This window comes from Sander lucioperca, chromosome 11 (genome assembly GCF_008315115.2).
Source record: "Sander lucioperca isolate FBNREF2018 chromosome 11, SLUC_FBN_1.2, whole genome shotgun sequence".
Lineage (NCBI taxonomy): Eukaryota > Metazoa > Chordata > Actinopteri > Perciformes > Percidae > Sander > Sander lucioperca.
The window spans coordinates 27,488,226-27,505,731 of record NC_050183.1 but is presented as its reverse complement, the minus strand read 5'-3'; the positions used below and the strand labels follow the sequence as shown (position 1 = coordinate 27,505,731).

Below are 17,506 nucleotides of genomic sequence, written 5' to 3'. Positions count from 1 at the left end.
TTCTTTTATTTCATAGACTAGCATTTGACCCTCCTGAGAGAATAGGCTTCTCTGTGCTATTAACTTGTAGGTGGATAAATCAATTGCTACAACAATGTTTTAGTAAATTTTTCCAGTTCAGATAAAATGAGCGCAGGGAGATTAAAGCCATAGTTTACTGTGCCCAGTGGTTTAATTAAGCTGCTAAAATGGAGCACAGAGTCTAGGCCTTGAGCAGAAACATGAAGTCATTTGTGCCACCTAGATGAGCTGATGATCAGGCGATTCCTCTAAGTGCCATCTGCACACCCATTCACATAATGGAGTGGTCTATTCAAACGCCCAGCTCCATACATCCTCTATTTGCCTGCCATGTTGGCCACTGCTGCATTGCAGGCTGAAAGTGCCCAACCTTCACCCATAATTTTATTTAATTTAAGCACGTTCAGTGACTATTAATTATCATTTAAATATGTGACAACCTGAGCCTTTAAACCTGTATTTTAACCATCTAATATGTAGTCATGATAGATAGATAGATAGATAGATAGATAGATAGATCTATCTCTCTCACTATATATATATATATATATATACACACACACACACTGTTAGCACTGAGCAACAGTGTGACGCCTTGGCTCCATTTACAGTTACATTTAGTACAGTGAAAACTGTAGCTGCTCCAAATGTCTTTTTTTTTCATGAAAAAAACACGTCCCACTGAACTAAGACTAGCTTAAAGTTACTATATGTAACTTTTTAATGTTTCTGAAACTCATTTTTCATCTAATGATTATAAATGACCTGGAACACCAAACGAAACTAACTCTATTTTTATATAGTTTTTATTAGGGGTGTCATGATTAAGGGTGTCGCATTAGACTCCTTGGTCCGTGTTTCAAGACTGGTCGGTTGCCGACATCGCCGCAGACCCCTGATGCCTTTTACGTGAGCCGATCCCCGCCCTGGAAACGTGGTTGGGGTGCACTGAGGACAGTCTGCCCCGGTTGACAGCCGCACTGGGAGCAGGGGGCCCCGTCCCTCCCCGCGGGGAGAGAGGGCGCAGCGAGGGTTATTGACGTAAAAGTCACATCAAATCCGCTTTAGTTGTTCACACTGCGGCCGCATTGAAAAAAAATCTGACCTGGGTCTGATTCAGGACCACATATGGAAGTGGCCTGAATCTGATTTGAAAAAATCAGATGTGGGCTAGATTTGAGTGTTCACACTACTTCTGAACAAGTCTGACCTGGATTTGGGCCACTTTTGCCTGCAGTCTGAACGTAGCCTATATGACCTCCGGTAACACCAACTCTGTAATATAGTGGGTAATACAGCATCGTAAAGAAAATACCTTTTCATCAGCAGGTATGGTTAAAACACTACCGCTTTTGTTTCAAAGCGGTTGCTAGAATCAACACAAACTGAAAGTTACAAATAGCCACTTTAATTGCCTTGACAACTCAGTGTTTCCCACACATAGACTAATTTGTGGCGGTGCGCCTCACTATCAACACCGGCCGCCGCACATTGCGTTTCGTTATTAATTTTTTTTTTAAACGCTATTTAAAACACGTTCTTCTGCATTTCCTTTCCCTGCTCTCCTCCATCTCTCTGTCACTTGTGTCTCACTCACATATATATACACACACACACACACACACACATGCACACACACACACACGCACACGCACATACACACAGCTCCTCCCACTGTGCGATGTTTGGTGTTTTTAGCCCCCAACGGCAATGGTTATGTCAAAGAAGTTATGTTAGTGTTAAGGTGAGGGTTAGCTGCCTGTAAGGCGACATTGGAGGCTTTAAAACACCATCGAGCCCACCGTGCACACATCGTCTGTCTCCATAAAGGAGAGAAGACGGCTGGCGAAATTCACAAGTTCACGAAAGGTTGGTATCTATCTCTTGAACACCTTTACACAATCACCGACCACACTCTTAGCAAACAAGCGATTGTGCCTGCTTTAGAAAGTTAACTAGTCGCAGGTAAAATGCAGTTGGGTTGTCGAGGTCAAAACACTATATAGCAGCTGTGAATCAAATAAACGTATAATAAATAATGTTATGTCAAATTCGAAAGAACCAAATTAATAATCACCATACAGTCTTGGTTAGTCTTCCCACTGTTCCAACAATCACCTCTGGTTTGGTCTAAAGCAACCCTTATTTCACAGAGTTGAATATGAAAATATGCTGGCCCCCTTTGTGAGTGCTGCTGCTCATCGCAGCTTGCAGAACATTATATTAGTAAAATGAAATGACAAAAATCATACTATTGGTAACAATGTTTTGCATTTGTGACGAGCAGGGCTTTCCATAGTGGAATAAGTTAATTATCGCAATGTTTACTAAATTGCCTCGAACTAAAATAGTTTAAAGCCTCTGTATTGTCCTGTGTGACAAATGCCACTAATCTGCTACTCCAGGAAGGTTAAAACAAATGCATTCAATTCTTTTCTAATGCTATTTGATCAAAGTCTAGTATATAGTAATTATCAGTCCTTCAAGCCACCAGGTCTGCCACAGTTTCTTTCTCCCAGCCAGTTGCCATCATTTTCTAGTCTAGGGAGAATGCAACTAATCTATTCTTGCAAGCCAGTGGCAAGTTGCAGCATTATTTGCTGTGTGTGGCAGCCTCCATTGACGGCTGCTAGTCAAGCTGGCATTCATTATCAAGCAGGTAATAACACAGAGCACTGGGTCTAATACAACTGGCAGTGGAGTCATTACTATAAACAGGACCCTAAACCCAAACTCAATTTACTTGAAAGCCTCTTTGGAGACGGGGGTTCAGTGAAGAGTCTTCGCCTGAGTGTGTGTGTGTGTGCGCGCGCGCATCTGTGTGTGTGTGTGTCTAAGAAAGGTATTAATCATTCCTCTCCCACAGCCTACCACACCAATACACAAACTGTTCAGTTCTGAGTGTGTGCATGTGCATTATAAAGCACCAATTAGATAGCTGATCAGTGGTGTATATTTAAGTAGTCACTCATCTCTTTTTCCTTCCCCACCCCCACTCATATCTCTTCCATTAATGAGTCCAATTAGCGCATGCAAATATTTACTTCTAACTAGCATTTGTGATTTATCACACTGTTCACACTTTAAAACAAACAGTCTAAGTCATTTTTGTGTATACAGTATGTGTGTGTGCACAAATATGTACGTGGGTTTTCTCTCTTTATTCATGAAGGCCCGTCAGCTCATTAGGCCCTCCTGTAGAGTAAGATCATCAGCAAAGCGGAGAGAGGAATCAAAAGACAGTGTTAAGAGGAGGAGAAGGAACATCCCAATATTCTTCACTTCAATATCTGGCTATGCAGACACACATACACCCCATGTATCAGTCATTGATTTAGGGTGTGCGACTGTAATGGGTACCACTCCACCACCATCAGATTAATAACACCCAGACATCGCAGAAGGCACTGGGAGGAGGAAGGAGGGAAGGGAAACAGAGAGATGCTCTTTTAGGGAGTTATTGCTGAGAGGTACTTAAATGTGCTGCACATAGCATTTTAAAATATCAATATCATTGGCAAATGTGTTATACCTTGGTAGAATTGACATAAATGGTATTATAAATGCTAGTGTTTTTCAAAATAAGACATTTCCCTTAAATCTTTGCTTCCTTCTGTGCTGCCCCCCTTTGTGCCTCAAATATGTCCATTTCCTGCTAATCTTTGCCTTGACTTTCCCATGACTTGATGCCATGTAATCTAAAATGCAGTGTAGAGGCTGCAGGTCATCTTGGTAAAGACTTGGGTTTGTTAACATTGTCCCAGAATGAATGTGCTGGGTTCTCATTTATAAAAATGTGCGTAGGATTCTTACTAAAAGTGTACGTACGCCCAAAAGACAAAAATGGCGTATGCAAAAAAAATGTATCTGCATCTGTACAATGTTCCCTTTATAAATCACAGATTACCCACAAGTGTGCGTACGTGAATCAGCCTCTTATCCCGCCCTGTACACGCCCATTTTTAACCATAAATATTAAATGCAAAGCATCTCATGAATGCCGATCAGTAAGTTAATGACCCTGGTGTGCAACTGTTCTTTCGTTAAGAGTCAGGTCAGTGATTGTGAATGTGTGATTGTGTAAAGGTGTTCACGAGATAGAGACCAACCTTTCGTGAATTTCGCCAGCCGTCTTCTCTCTTTTATGGAGACAGACGATGTGTGCACGGTTGGCTCGATGGTGTTTTAAGCCTCCAACACCGCACGGTGGGAGGTGTGTGTGTGTGTGTGTGTGTGAGACACAAGTGACAGAGAGACGGAGGAGAGCAGGGAAAGGAAATGCAGCTGAACGTGTTTTAAATAGCGTTTAAAAAAGAAAATTAACGAAACGCAATGTGCGGCGGCCGGTGTTGATAGTGTGGCGCACCACCACACATTAGTCTGTGTGGGAAACACTGATGTGCTTTGTAAATGTACAACACATGATATACTTGCTTGTGTAGACAAGCGACTGCTATGCAAGTGGCACTGTTGTTGGCATGATCTTATCCTTTCCTGCATAATTTGTGTACCTGGAGGATTAAATATTCCACTGATCAATAGGGCTCAAAAATACCTTGCCAGCATTGGAATTATTATATACATAATTATATTTTGTGAAATGTAGACATGCGTAACTAAACATACTAACACTCGCGGAGGTTTCTGTGTTGTTAGTTAAGATCATGGCAGAAAAAGTGGCAGCGGTGACAAGCTGCATTAGTATCTTTAAAGCTTTCTGCCATTGTTGCTTACCTAACTTCACATCCTGATATACTGCCCCCACCGTTCATGGGCTTACTTGCTGATGCTTGCTATCGCATTCATTTCTGAGGATGCACACAACCGACACTTGGAAGGAATGTAGGTTATGCAGGGTAGCCATCATGTGCATCTAAGTGCATAATGAAAATCATGCAGAACAGGTGCGGTGCAGACTTTGTGAACTACTTCGCCTCGGCAGTCTGTTTAAGTCACAGGGCCCTATCTTGCACCCGGCGCAGCGCAAAGCCCGACGCAAGTGTCTTTGCTAGTTTAAGACCGGCGCAGTTGTCAATTTTCCCGTCCAGCGCCCGCGTCGTTTAAATAGCAAATGCACCTGCACCCATCTGTGCGCCCATGGGCGTGCTGGTCTTACAGGATGCATGTTCAGGTGCATTCTTGGCATATTGCTATCTTGAGGCAGCGGAAAGTGATCGCACCATTGACCAACAAAAACCTGGTCTAAAGTCAATAACGCAGCATTTCGCCTAGGCTCGTGAACAGCGTGCGCACACAATGCTTGTTACACACACACAGGGAAGCGCAGCAGCACACTACTGTAACATGCAAAATATTAAAAATAATAATATTACAATGTGAAATAGTATTATGATATGATCTGCTCGAGTGCTTTCACTTCACGCACGAGCAGATCAGTTTCTTCTCCTGAAAATCTCTCCTTCCTGCTCAGCAAATCCTCCATCATAATAGCAATGCACCAAGGTACAAACGTGCCTGGCTTTTAAAGGGAATGGGACATGACACTCTGATTGGTTTATTGCATGTTACGCCCAAAACACACCTATGATTAATGAAGACACTAAGTACAACCCTTTTGAACCATGCGCCTGGCGCACGGACCCTTTTTTCCGCCGTTAAACTAGCAAAAGTAGATTTGTCCACGCCCTAAATAACCTGCGCCAGGTGCTTCACGCCTTGCGCCTAGATCGTTAAAATGGGGCCCACAGCGCGTTGCGACAATGCTGGTAAAGTGAAAACTGAAATACATTTTTTTTTATTACAGAGGGAAAGTACCGGAAAAAGGTACCGTTGGGTACCAGCACAGAATTTCAGGTATCGGTACCAGTAAAAATGTGAACGGTACCCATCCCTACCCGCAACTTTTAAATTGTTTGTGTGGCAGCATTTTGGATTCCTGGTGGAAATGCAGCAGTTATTAGTTCTGGAGAGTTTAGTTATACAGGAGAGAAGCCATTTGAGTTTGTGGCAAAACATTTCACAGTGCTCGTTTTCATTTTGTGACTTTTGATTGAATGAAAGACAATTTTTCCAGTCATATTTCGTTATTAAAGTTTTCTTTAAAAAAGTGTTAAAATCTTGTCTTGTTCTCGTGAACCCAATAGCGTTTCGTCTAGTCTCGTGAGGGGAGTGTCTTGTCACACACCTAATCAATGTATAATTTTACATCTGACTAATCAAAGCAGTGATACAACTAAATCACAGTACAGTAAAAAAAATCATATACGGTAGTCTATACATTTTTTTGCCATAGGGAAATCATTTGGGAAAATCTTGGGAGAAGAGAAAAATCTTGATTAACTCACTCCTGACGCCATTCTGCAGGTCAAAGAGGGAATATGTGGGAGTTCGATGGAGCCCAAATCAAACACTCATATATTCAAGAGTGTGTACCAATTACTTTTTATGATTATCTCTGACCTGTAGGTGGATGTGATGGACAGGAATTGGTTTCTCATGTCTTTGCATAAATGTGATTGTACAATATATGTGTGTTTGCCAATATGTATGTGTGTGCTCTAATCAGATGGCTGCAGCATTAAAATCTATGTTTTATTCATCTGGTAGTCACCAGCTAATGGAAAGAGGAGGTGCTTGGGTCCACATACATATGTGTTTGCACATGTCTGCATCTGTGTGTGTGTGTGTGTGTCGGTGTGTGCCTTGGTCAGGTTGCATGGGGTGCTTACTGCTACAGCTGTAAGCAGCTACAGCTGTATCTGTGGAAGATCAGTAGGTGACATAGCAGCAGAGAAGTGTAAGAAAAAGGAAAACCAAGAGGGGGGAAGTTGGACTGTAATGTATATGGATTTAGTTTAGTTATTAGTGTATTTGTATAATTCCAGACATACCATAGTCCTTTATTATACTGCACATTAAGGCTGATGACAACTGAGAGAGAGAGAGAGAGCTTAAAAAATGGTTCTCATTTCTATGGAATTAAACAGACTGAGCTCATGAAATGACATATGTATGACACGCCAATTCGTATGCCATTATTGGCGTGTCATCAAGACGCATACTCGCTTTTTAGCATTACCTTACGATTGCGTATAAATTTATGCCATAGCGAGTAGTATGAAAGGGCGAATATCCGCGTAGGGGGGGTGGTGGATGGGTAAAACGCAGGACTTTCACCCAGGAGACCAGGGATCGTGTCCCGCGTCACGTTTCCTAAACTCGACCGTCGTGACGACTCTTTCCATTCATGAGAGGGACGTCAACAGACTCTTTAGGAGACAGAATCCCAGGAAAGCTGCTGGACCGGATGCTGTCTCCCCATCCAGCTTGAAGCACTGCGCTGACCAGCTGTCTCCAGTGTTCACAGACATTTTTAACACCTCACTGGAGACATGTCACGTGCCAGCCTGCTTCAAGACCTCAACCATAATCCCTGTCCCCAAGAAGCCAACGACCACAGGACTTAATGACTTCAGACCCGTCGCCCTGACCTCTGTGGTTATGAAGTCCTTTGAGCGCCTTGTGCTTTCACACCTCAAAGCCATCACCGACCCCCTCATGGACCCCCTGCAGTTTGCCTACAGAGCCAATAGGTCTGTAGATGATGCAGTCAACCTGGCCCTCCACTACATCCTCCGGCACCTGGACTCCGCAGGAACCTACGCCAGGATCCTGTTTGTGGACTTCAGCTCTGCCTTCAATACCATCATCCCGGCTCTGCTTCAGGAGAAACTCTCCCAGCTTGGTGTGCCTGACTCCACCTGCAGGTGGATCACTGACTTCCTGTCTGACAGGAAGCAGCATGTGAAGCTGGGGAAACACGTCTCCGACTCACAGACCATCAGCACCGGATCCCCCCAGGGCTGCGTTCTTTCTCCTCTGCTCTTCTCCCTGTACACCAACGGCTGCACCTCCGGTCACCAGTCCGTCAAGCTTCTGAAGTTTGCGGACGACACCTCCCTCATCGGACTCATCTCTGATGGAGACGAGTCCGCCTACAGGTGGGAGGCTGACCACCTGGTGACCTGGTGCAGGCAAAACAACCTAGAGCTCAACACTCTAAAGACAGTGGAGATGGTTGTGGACTTCAGAAAGAACCCAGCCCCACCTGCCCCCATCACCCTCTGTGGCTCCACAATTGACACTGTGGAGTCTTTCCGCTTCCTGAGAACTAACATCTCCCAAGATCTCAAGTGGGAGCTGAACATCAGCTCCCTCGTGAAGAAAGCACAACAGAGGATGTAATTCCTGCGGCAGCTGAAGAAATTCAACCTGCCAAAGACAATGATGGTGCACTTCTACACAGCCATCATTGAGTCCATCCTCACATCCTCCATCACCATCTGGTACGCTGCTAGCACTGCCAAGGACAAGGGCAGGCTGCAGCGTGTCATTCGGTCAGCTGAGAAGGTGATTGGCTGCAATCTGCTGCCGCTCCAGGACCTATACGCCACCAGGACTCTGAAGCGTGCTGGAAAGATTGTGGCTGACCCCTCCCACCCTGGACACAAGCTCTTTGAGCCACTCCCCTCTTGCAGGAGGATGAGGTCCATCAGGACCAAAACCTCACGCCACATAAACAGTTTTTTCCCCTCCGCCACTAGCCTTCTAAACAAGGCCCGGAAACCACCCTGACTCTCTCCACACCCCACCTCTGGCTCCTCATGCCACTGTACCTACTCTGCTGTAGCGTCCCTTTTCACTACTGTTTAACTTATTTTACTATTTATTTAAATGTATTTTATCGTTATTAATACATACTGTGTGTATATGTTTATACTTATATTGTTTATATTATTTTTATCCTTCTTATATTTGTATGTGTGACATGCTCCAACAACACCATGACAAATTCCTCGTATGTGCAACGTACTTGGCAATAAAGCCCTTTCTGATTCTGTTTTCTTCTTTTACCAAAGCCAACCCTGTTCTTCTTTTCCTAAACCCAACCACGTGTCACGTTTCCTAAACCCAACCGTAGCTTTCTTCTCGCGGTAACACACCAAGTGGCGATAACACGCCAAGTGGCGTGTATGTTTACGTCCACTGTATACAGCGTAGAAATGCGTACAGATAACACGGCACTTGGCTTAAGAAAGTGGGCGTGTATGTTTACGCTAAGTCATGTTGGAATTAAATCAATAAAATAAATAAAGTCCTTTATACTGAGCTGTTGCTGTCCCATGCATTCATGATTTGAGCCATTTCCAGAAGCATTGCAAGAAGGCAGAGAAGCTATAGTATTTGGAATACCCCATTTTGTATGTGCTGTTTCAAATTGATTTGCACAGGTGCAAAGTGTGTGTTATGTAAACTATATTTCAGGCAGTATGTTTGATCTGTTCAGTACAAAAATTCGCAATATAAAGATATTTTTTTATTGTCAAGGAATATTTTTATTGGTTTAGTAAAAATAGTGCATGGTAATTACTGTATTAGTTGTGCTTTATATGATGTGATGGCATGTGGCTATGAGTCCATTGGGATCGGGAAATCCATTTGCCACTCTCCTGCCGACTCTGCTAGCCTGGGCTAGCTAGCCAGCTGGCCGGTCAAGTTTTTAAAAACACTGAGGATAAGGTCGAAAAGATGAGCTCCAGCTAGCAAGACCATTCCTGTGGCCACCTGACTACAAGTCGCTCATCAGAAAGGTTTTGCGTCATCAACATGCCCACTTGCTCGCTTTGAATTCTAACACTTTGGGCATAATCGTGATAACGTGGACTTTGTACTAGGGAGCTGGATGGGTAAATGTCCGCTTTCTCAAATACAGCTTCCCTGGGTTATGTCTAGATAATTTCACGTTTGCCTTGCATTTGTGAAAGGGGTTATGTATACTACTACTACTACTAGAATGTCAGTCATTCTTAAGAGGGCTTGAGTTTATTCTTTTCCAGAAGTTAAATGGCAGAATGCCCCCTCATTAGAGGATACCTCTGTTAAAGTGCTAAAAAGACAAAGCAAGGTGTGAATAAACACCAGCCAAGTGGATTTTCATTCCATTAATAGCTTATTAGTGATCTATAAAGCATTCATATGATAAAGATGAATACAGTCTTACTTACAACTTAAAATAAACAAAGTATGGCTTGTTAGAAAGTGGTACAGAAAGTGTTTTTTTCACCAACTGACTACTCATTTGTTGTATGGCTTTTCTCCTTGAGGGTCCCCGGGATCACAACAGGACTCACAAATAGATATTACTCTGAACATTTAGTCTTAAGAGGTGAATTTGCATAAATGCATTAATTTGCCTGATGATGATGATGATATGGGAAAACAGAAATGTATCGGTATTAGGGACCGTTCGGTATTTATGGAATGGACCACCGGAGGAAAATAGGGGAGGGTCATGTCTTTTTATTTTCTGCTGAGGGGAGGGTCATCCAACATTTTTTAGTCTGGGTGGGGGGGGTCACCCAACTTTTTTATTCATGAAAAGAGCAAAATTTCAAAGTGGCTTGTTTGGTGCATATTTATCCATGTAGCTCTCAGTCTCGGCCCCCTACCAGATGGGTCTGACCCCATATGCGGAGTTTGCTGGGCCTCTTGCTGGGGGGGCAGGAGGAGCACTGCCCCCTGGTGGCTCAAACGGGTAATTGCATTGTTTAAAAAATTAGTGGAATAATTACATCTGGCATGACCAGATATTAAATAAATATCTTAAATAACACAAAACAACTAAATGGTGATAGGTAATACATCTGATTTCATATACTGCTTTAGTAAAAAAAATATTACCTGGCTGACGATGGGAGCAGCAGGACGCAAAAAACGAAAGTTACTGTTGCACTATGTCTGGACATCTTGCCGTGCCAACCTTGCAATAAAGGTTTCCTATATGTATATACATGTATATAAATGTGATGTCAGCTTACTAATTGATTGCGGGTTTTGTGTAGATTTGGACTTTTATACGTTTATTCCACTTTGTTTAAACGGCGAAGTGGAGAGGCCTCGTATGTGACGCTCATATCGGCCTTGCTGGATACACCGTATCATTTACCTTTTTGTGGATCTACTGATCGCTGTGGATTACTTTTTTTCCGTGTCGTTGGATTACGGCAAAATACGGATCTTTTTTTCTCACCGCGTCTTAACGTTTTATGGTGAGTTTGGAGAGGCATCTCAACAGACTGTAGGTCCAACACTGATTGTTCACTGTTACATTTTAGTTGAATTTAAGCGTCTGTCTATTGTGTTCCAAAACAGCCGTGCCGTGATTGGATTTCATAAGGGCGAATTGTTAAATTGTTACAATGTAACTTAAAAACTTTAAAAATAAACATATGTGTTTTGGAATATAATGTTCAGCTTCGGCACCTTTACCTATGTGCTAAAATATACAATGACGATAGTGACAAGTCCATAGCAACCAGTGTTGAATTGGTTATATCCCAGCGTCCTTTGCTGAATGGTCTCAATGTTTTATCGTTTTATTTCATATGAATACTAGTTTACTAGAGGAGTAACTTAGTATTTGAAGTAATGCAGTAATGCATGAAGTGTGCATTTAGTTTCCATGCTTATTGTGTTTCCACAACAATGTTAGTAAGTAAATCTACTGAAATGGCCACCACACCATAACAGAGGAGTGTGATGTGTAAGATGAGAAAGCAGAGGTTAACTCCTGCACGTTAAGGGCTGTAAAAATCAAACGGTATCTGTACTTCTTTGCTAAGTGCAAACTTGCACGCGAGGGGAGGCTCATACCTTTTTTTTCAAATCGTTTTGGAGGGTCATAGGAAAATTATTACTGACGAGGGGAGGGTCACGTCTTTTTAGGTTAGAGGCCACAAAACTCCTCCGGTGACCCCTTAATTAAATAACGAACAGTCCCTTACTCAAATAAAAGTTGTATTTTATCAAGGCTATCCCCCTACATATTTTATTTTCTCTGTATAATACTTAACCAAACAGCTTCTAAAATCTTCCTGTGTGTTTGAGTGTATGCTGTGTCAGCCTCTAGAGATGGCCAGCAACATTTACCCTTTGATCTCCAAAGCTGTGCTTGCTGAGTGCTTACTTCTCAAATACAAACCAGAGGGAGATATATTTTTCAATTATTTCTCAACTTCAGCATTCCAATACTGCACCTCATTTACCCCCCCCACCATTCTCTGTCGCTCAGCAACCATCCGTAATTAATGAGCTTTTACAGTTCGATCTGATCTGCCTCAGTATTGGACACGTCTGAGAAGCCGAATGGAATATAGACACAGGCCTGCCCCTCTATGCCCACCATTACCTGGAAATATAATTACTGGAGGATAAATACACACACACACTTAAACACTCTGAAACACAGACTGAGTAAGCCCAGGTTAATACCAATATTTTTCCTCTTCTCTGCACTAATTAGAAATGTTCTGACGAGAGTAATTTGTTTGGAAGTTGAATGCATTGTGCACTTGTTGTCGTTATTCAGAGACTCAGAAAGTTGGATAATTAAATCTATTTAATGATACGCTGTAGGGAGCGTATGTGTGTATGCTAATGACATGCTCTGATGCTCTTAATGAGCATGCGACAGTGGCAGGGAGATTGAACAGCATTCTACATTGTTCAGCCAGTCAATACTTAAACGTGATCTATCTCCTCTGTGCCAAATGACAGTTAACACACTCTCTTATCAATCTGCCCCTATGGCCACACTCGACAACTGTCAATAGACTGGCTCCTTGCAACATCTTCATCACCAGGAAGTAAACGGAAACCGTATCCATGACAAAGCTAATTTCCTAGATAAAATGCTGTTCCAATACCCATGTGGATCCCCTTGTATAGATCTGTGGGAAGCCGCACTAAATGTGGTCTGCAGTAAAGAACGATGCAGGTGTGTGTTCCTTCATAGATTTGACACAGTGAGCATGTAAGGGCATAAGCACATCCTATACAGGCACTCATTCAGTGTGGAGTGAAGCAGCTCAGTCAGGTTTATTGCTGTGGCCATAACAACAGCCATTACTAGAGATAGAGATTACTTAGTTTTATTTTTTAGGGGTGATGCACTGAATGTCCTTGTTCAGATGAGAGAGAGGAGAGTGAGGGATGAAAACACAGTCAGAGTGAGGAATGGAGGGGGGTGGAGAGGGCTGGAAGAAAGTTTATAAAAGACTGAGTGGAGGCTTTCTTTCATATCCTTTTAGCTGTTTGTTCTACAAGCCGACAGAGCTCTAAGACGGACTCTTTATGAGTTTGTCATTTTCTTCTCTTTGCCCCCTTGAACAAGAGCTTTATCCACAGCTGGTGTTACATATGGAGTCGCTATGTTGGAGCAATGCAACAACAGAAGAGAAGTGACATTTTGCTATTCAACACAACAATCTCAACATTATCAACATGTTACTCACCAGGCTATATGTTAATGATTTATCCAACTCTTTTCCAATCTAACCCTGTCTGATACAGTTACTCATTTCCCAGGTTGCTCTTTTTTCCCCAATGGGTAATGCTCCCCTTGACTTTCCCTCCCACTGTTTGTGTTCATCTCTTCCCTCTGTGAGGGTGTCTGTATGTGTAGTCTGTCTGAGGCTAATCTTTGTGTTAGGGAGGGCTCAATAAGCCTGTCTTTGTCAGGGCATTAGGTTTGGAGAGGATGAATACATTAAATGATAAATGGTGGTGGCATGTGGATTTGGATTCATCTGAATGCCACCGCCCCTCTTCCATTTCTGCCTCCCCTGCTGTCATAAATGTGCATTTATGTGGTCTGAATGCCACTTTGTATTTTAAAGGGTCGGTTCATCCCAATTACTAAAAACACTATCATTTATTGTGTGGTATCTAATCATGCAGATAGTTTCAGTTTGATGAGGTTTTTCCTAAGGTCTTATTTTATTCACAGTTTTTCGTTTGGTAAAAAGTAGTTATACAGAATGATGACCATTATTTGTTAAATTTGTGTCAATGTCATTTTTTTAGTGCTTGGAGCAGGGCAAACCACATTCCATTCACCTCAATTTTATTAAAGTCGAGGCAGAGACAAATATTTTAAACGCTGAGCAATTAAAATGAAAAATTCCTGCAGGCATACACACCATTAGTACAGGTGCGGACAAATATGTGCCATGGACACCCAACAGTGTGCAGGTTTCCATTTCAACCAAAACCTCCACTCACTGATGAGCACTTCAAGTAAAGGTAGAGCTGGGTACCGAATTCGATACTTTTTAGGCACAGACTGAATGGGCTCCTTAGTATCAGAAAATGCCTCGTAATTCAATACCAAATTTCAATACCTAAGGGGCAAGTCTTATCAGCGTCAGTGAGCCAATAAGGATGCAGAATGCAACTACCAAGGTCTAATAATGCTGCTGATTGGCTGTCTAACGGTACACGTCGTAGAGACACGCAGGAAAAACTCTACGTTGCGCACAAAGACAGGCTCATGTGGTAGGAGCTGAAAAATAAAGACTTGTGTCGTAATATTGAGATTTATTTTTGCTCAAATGGATTTTTATAAAATTGGTATCGAAAAAAGTATCATTCAGGAACTGGTATCGAAGTCATGGTATTGGTACCGGTATCAACATTTTTATGTAAAGGGGAACACATTGGTAAAATCACTCGCAGAGATGACTTATTTAAGGAAAAACCTGCAGACTGTTTTCACTTTTCAACTTTATTATTGCCCCCAGAGGTAAGTTGTCTTTCAACCAAGTGAAATGTAGAATACATACAGAATTCAAAATAAGATGGTTTGATGGGGGTTGCATGTTGATATTTCGAAAACGATTTTTACCTTGACCTCAGCCATTTTTTAAGCTTTCTTTTAATCTCCTGCACAAAAAACACAAACACACCTTGGAGCGAGTGAGTTGATTTGTGAGAGGATTGAGTTGATTTGTGAGAGGATGTAGCCAACATCTCAGCTGCAACACTCTTCAGCATTGTTGAACATACATCACCGAGCTTAAGAGAAACGAGAGCTGAGAATGAGCTTGATGTGTACTTTAGTTGAGGGAGGGAGGAAGAGAGGATTCTGCTATTAGGTGGAATGTGGTAACTGTGAGAATGGAGAGGAGGGGGAAGAGGCAGAGTGAGAGCAAGAGAGAGGCAGGCGGGGAGGTGGGCTAGGCTGCTGACTCTGAGCTTTGCTGCGGTGAGCTTTGAGCTAGCGACTCTCTGAGCTCCCTGGCTGTGTGTGTCAGTAGGCTGCTGTGGTGCCACGTTAGCCACCCTCCACCACCTCCACAGCTCAGTCAGCCAGCACCTCCAGTGTGCTTCGGCTGCAGTTAGGCTCTCCAGTCTCTGAGTGTATCTGTCTGCAGCTGAGGATTTCCTGCCCCTGCAAGGATTCTCTCTCTTTCTGGCCAAAGCAGAGGGAAAAAGAGAGGGACAGAGAGTAAGACGGGAGGGGGAAGCGCGACAGCGGGCCAGCAGTGACCTTCGTGGTGTGGTGGCAAAGCAGAGGAGGAACCAGGAACGTGCATAGGATCCATCAGGTGTGTGTCAGCACTTAGAGGGATGAGTAAGAGAGAGTTTAAGATTCTGCTGTGGGCTTCAATTTGTACTTAGGGGCTGTGCATGGTATAGTAGGAAAGATGATTTATATATGGAGTACAGAACTGTCAGAGGGAGATTTCTTGACCCTTAAAGGTCCTTTCATACTATAATGCAGCGCTAGTGTTAACAAAATAGTGCAAAGCTGAGGAAAAACTGTAAGAGAAGATAAGCATTAAAAGAGAGATATGGTTCTGTGACAGGTTGTAGATGGATACACCCTCACAGACGCCAGATATAGAGATGCTGAAGAGAGAGAGGACTATATAAATGGAGAATACCAGAGATGGATGGAGCAGGGGTGAGGGAGATGTATGTTGTGCCAGCTAGAGCTCAGCGAAGATGACGGCAAGTTTGTGTGTTTTCTTACTGGCTTGGACTTGGTTACAGAGAAAAACGGCTGTATCGGAGTATCAATCACTGTGGGCTGGGCTCTGCCTCAAGGCTGCAGGCTAGAGCACTCACTGTGAGCATCTTTGTGTGTCTATTTTTTAATATGTAATTTGTCCTTCTGGGAGAAATATATCATAGTATTAGTACAATTATGCTTTTTTACCAGATGTGCTGGAATCACTATAAAATGAACATTTCTGTTTGAGAGAACTGGCCCTCAGCATGTGGTTGTGTGATGAACATGTGTACATCTACGTATGCCTGTATGGATTATAGGATCCTAACCCCTGAGGCCCTGCTTCACTACAGTACTGCCAATTGGGAAACAAAACATTTTGCTGCAAGTTTTGGGAAGTTGAATCAAATCAGCAAGAGGCTGTAGCGAGTAGGGTTACTATCCTTCAGCCAGAAGGCCTGCTTTAAGTCCTACAAGACAGGTATCATTGGCCCTGCTGAAGTGGCCTTGAGCCAGTGACACTCACCATCTAGAAATGGTACTGCTTGGGGCTAAACCTTGCTGCTGTCACATTTGTGCCAATTTTTGTGTGTCTTGCTTAAGGGTACATCGACAGGATGAACACTGTTCAGTAGATGTTGGAAAATCTCTTTTCAAGGCCACTTAAAGTTTTGCTCATTTCTTAGGTTAGGTTTAATTAGTCCTTTTTAGGGCTGCACGGATTGTGAAATTCTGGGCCGATAACAATTTAAAATAACAATTTGGCCGATACTTATGTTTTGTTTTAAAATGAGTCTTTAAATGAGCACAAATTTAATCATACACATTTATTAAAACAACCTTTAATATATCCTTCTTTCACATGAAAAAATTCACACGAAGAACTGCTTCAAAAGCCCCTGTATCCTGTAAAAGCCATTACAAAAGCAATAAAATGATATTCTCCTTGGAGTGTAACACTGCCTTTATCAAGTTTAGATCTTTGTCAATCCACTGTGCCGTGAGGCTAAGCATACTCACACAAGCCAGTAGCTCATGAATGTGTGTGGCCAAGACATAGATTTCGGGGGAGACGGACGTCAGCAAAATGGCGACTGGGCTGTGTGTGGGTTTCGAAACGCCAGGTCATCTAATGCAATGAACTCCATCACCTTGTCAGTAATCCCTTTAGCTTTGGTGCCGCCCCTTGGGAATTTTCTCCCATTCTCAAATGCTGTGGTTATCAAGGACTGAGTCTTACTGGTGGCGGTTAATGTCTCTGTTCTTTCTCCGACATGGTGTACTACTCCCACGCCAACATTTCTTTTTTACTGTAAACAGTCAAACCAACATTGTGTCTAGTTAGTGGCTTCTTCTCCAAATCAGCAGCTGCAGTAGCAGCATTTGCTAGCGGACTGTTGTCCGAGTCCGCCTGCAAATAACCAACACATAAACATCTGCCACTGCGATAGGTGCTGTATTATTTGTTGATAGGCCGATGGCAGTCTATGAGGTGAATATCGGCCTATACCAATGTTCTGTCGATAAATCGGTGCACCCCTAGTCCTTTAACACATTCACTGATCAGTCTGTAATTCTAAATGCTAGAATGTGTATACCATGGACAGCTAAGTAGAGAGCAAGCGGATGTGGGAGGATGAATGGGCAGGAAAATGGAAAAGCAATTAAAAT

At 42.8% G+C, this 17,506-nt stretch overlaps 1 protein-coding gene across 3 annotated transcripts in view; it reads left to right on the top strand.

The window, feature by feature from the left end:
• Nucleotides 1-17,506, top strand: part of dab1a (DAB adaptor protein 1a) — a 284,198-nt gene that overhangs the window by 30,692 nt on the left and 236,000 nt on the right. For 2 of the 3 annotated variants that reach the window (XM_031311619.2, XM_031311620.2), the window contains exon 1: nt 15,085-15,428. The exons of the other annotated variant lie outside the window; for it this stretch is intronic. The gene's annotated coding sequence lies outside the window, so the exon portion shown is untranslated. Of the gene's footprint in view, nt 1-15,084; nt 15,429-17,506 lie in introns of those variants that run through there. 3 annotated transcript variants of the gene reach the window in all.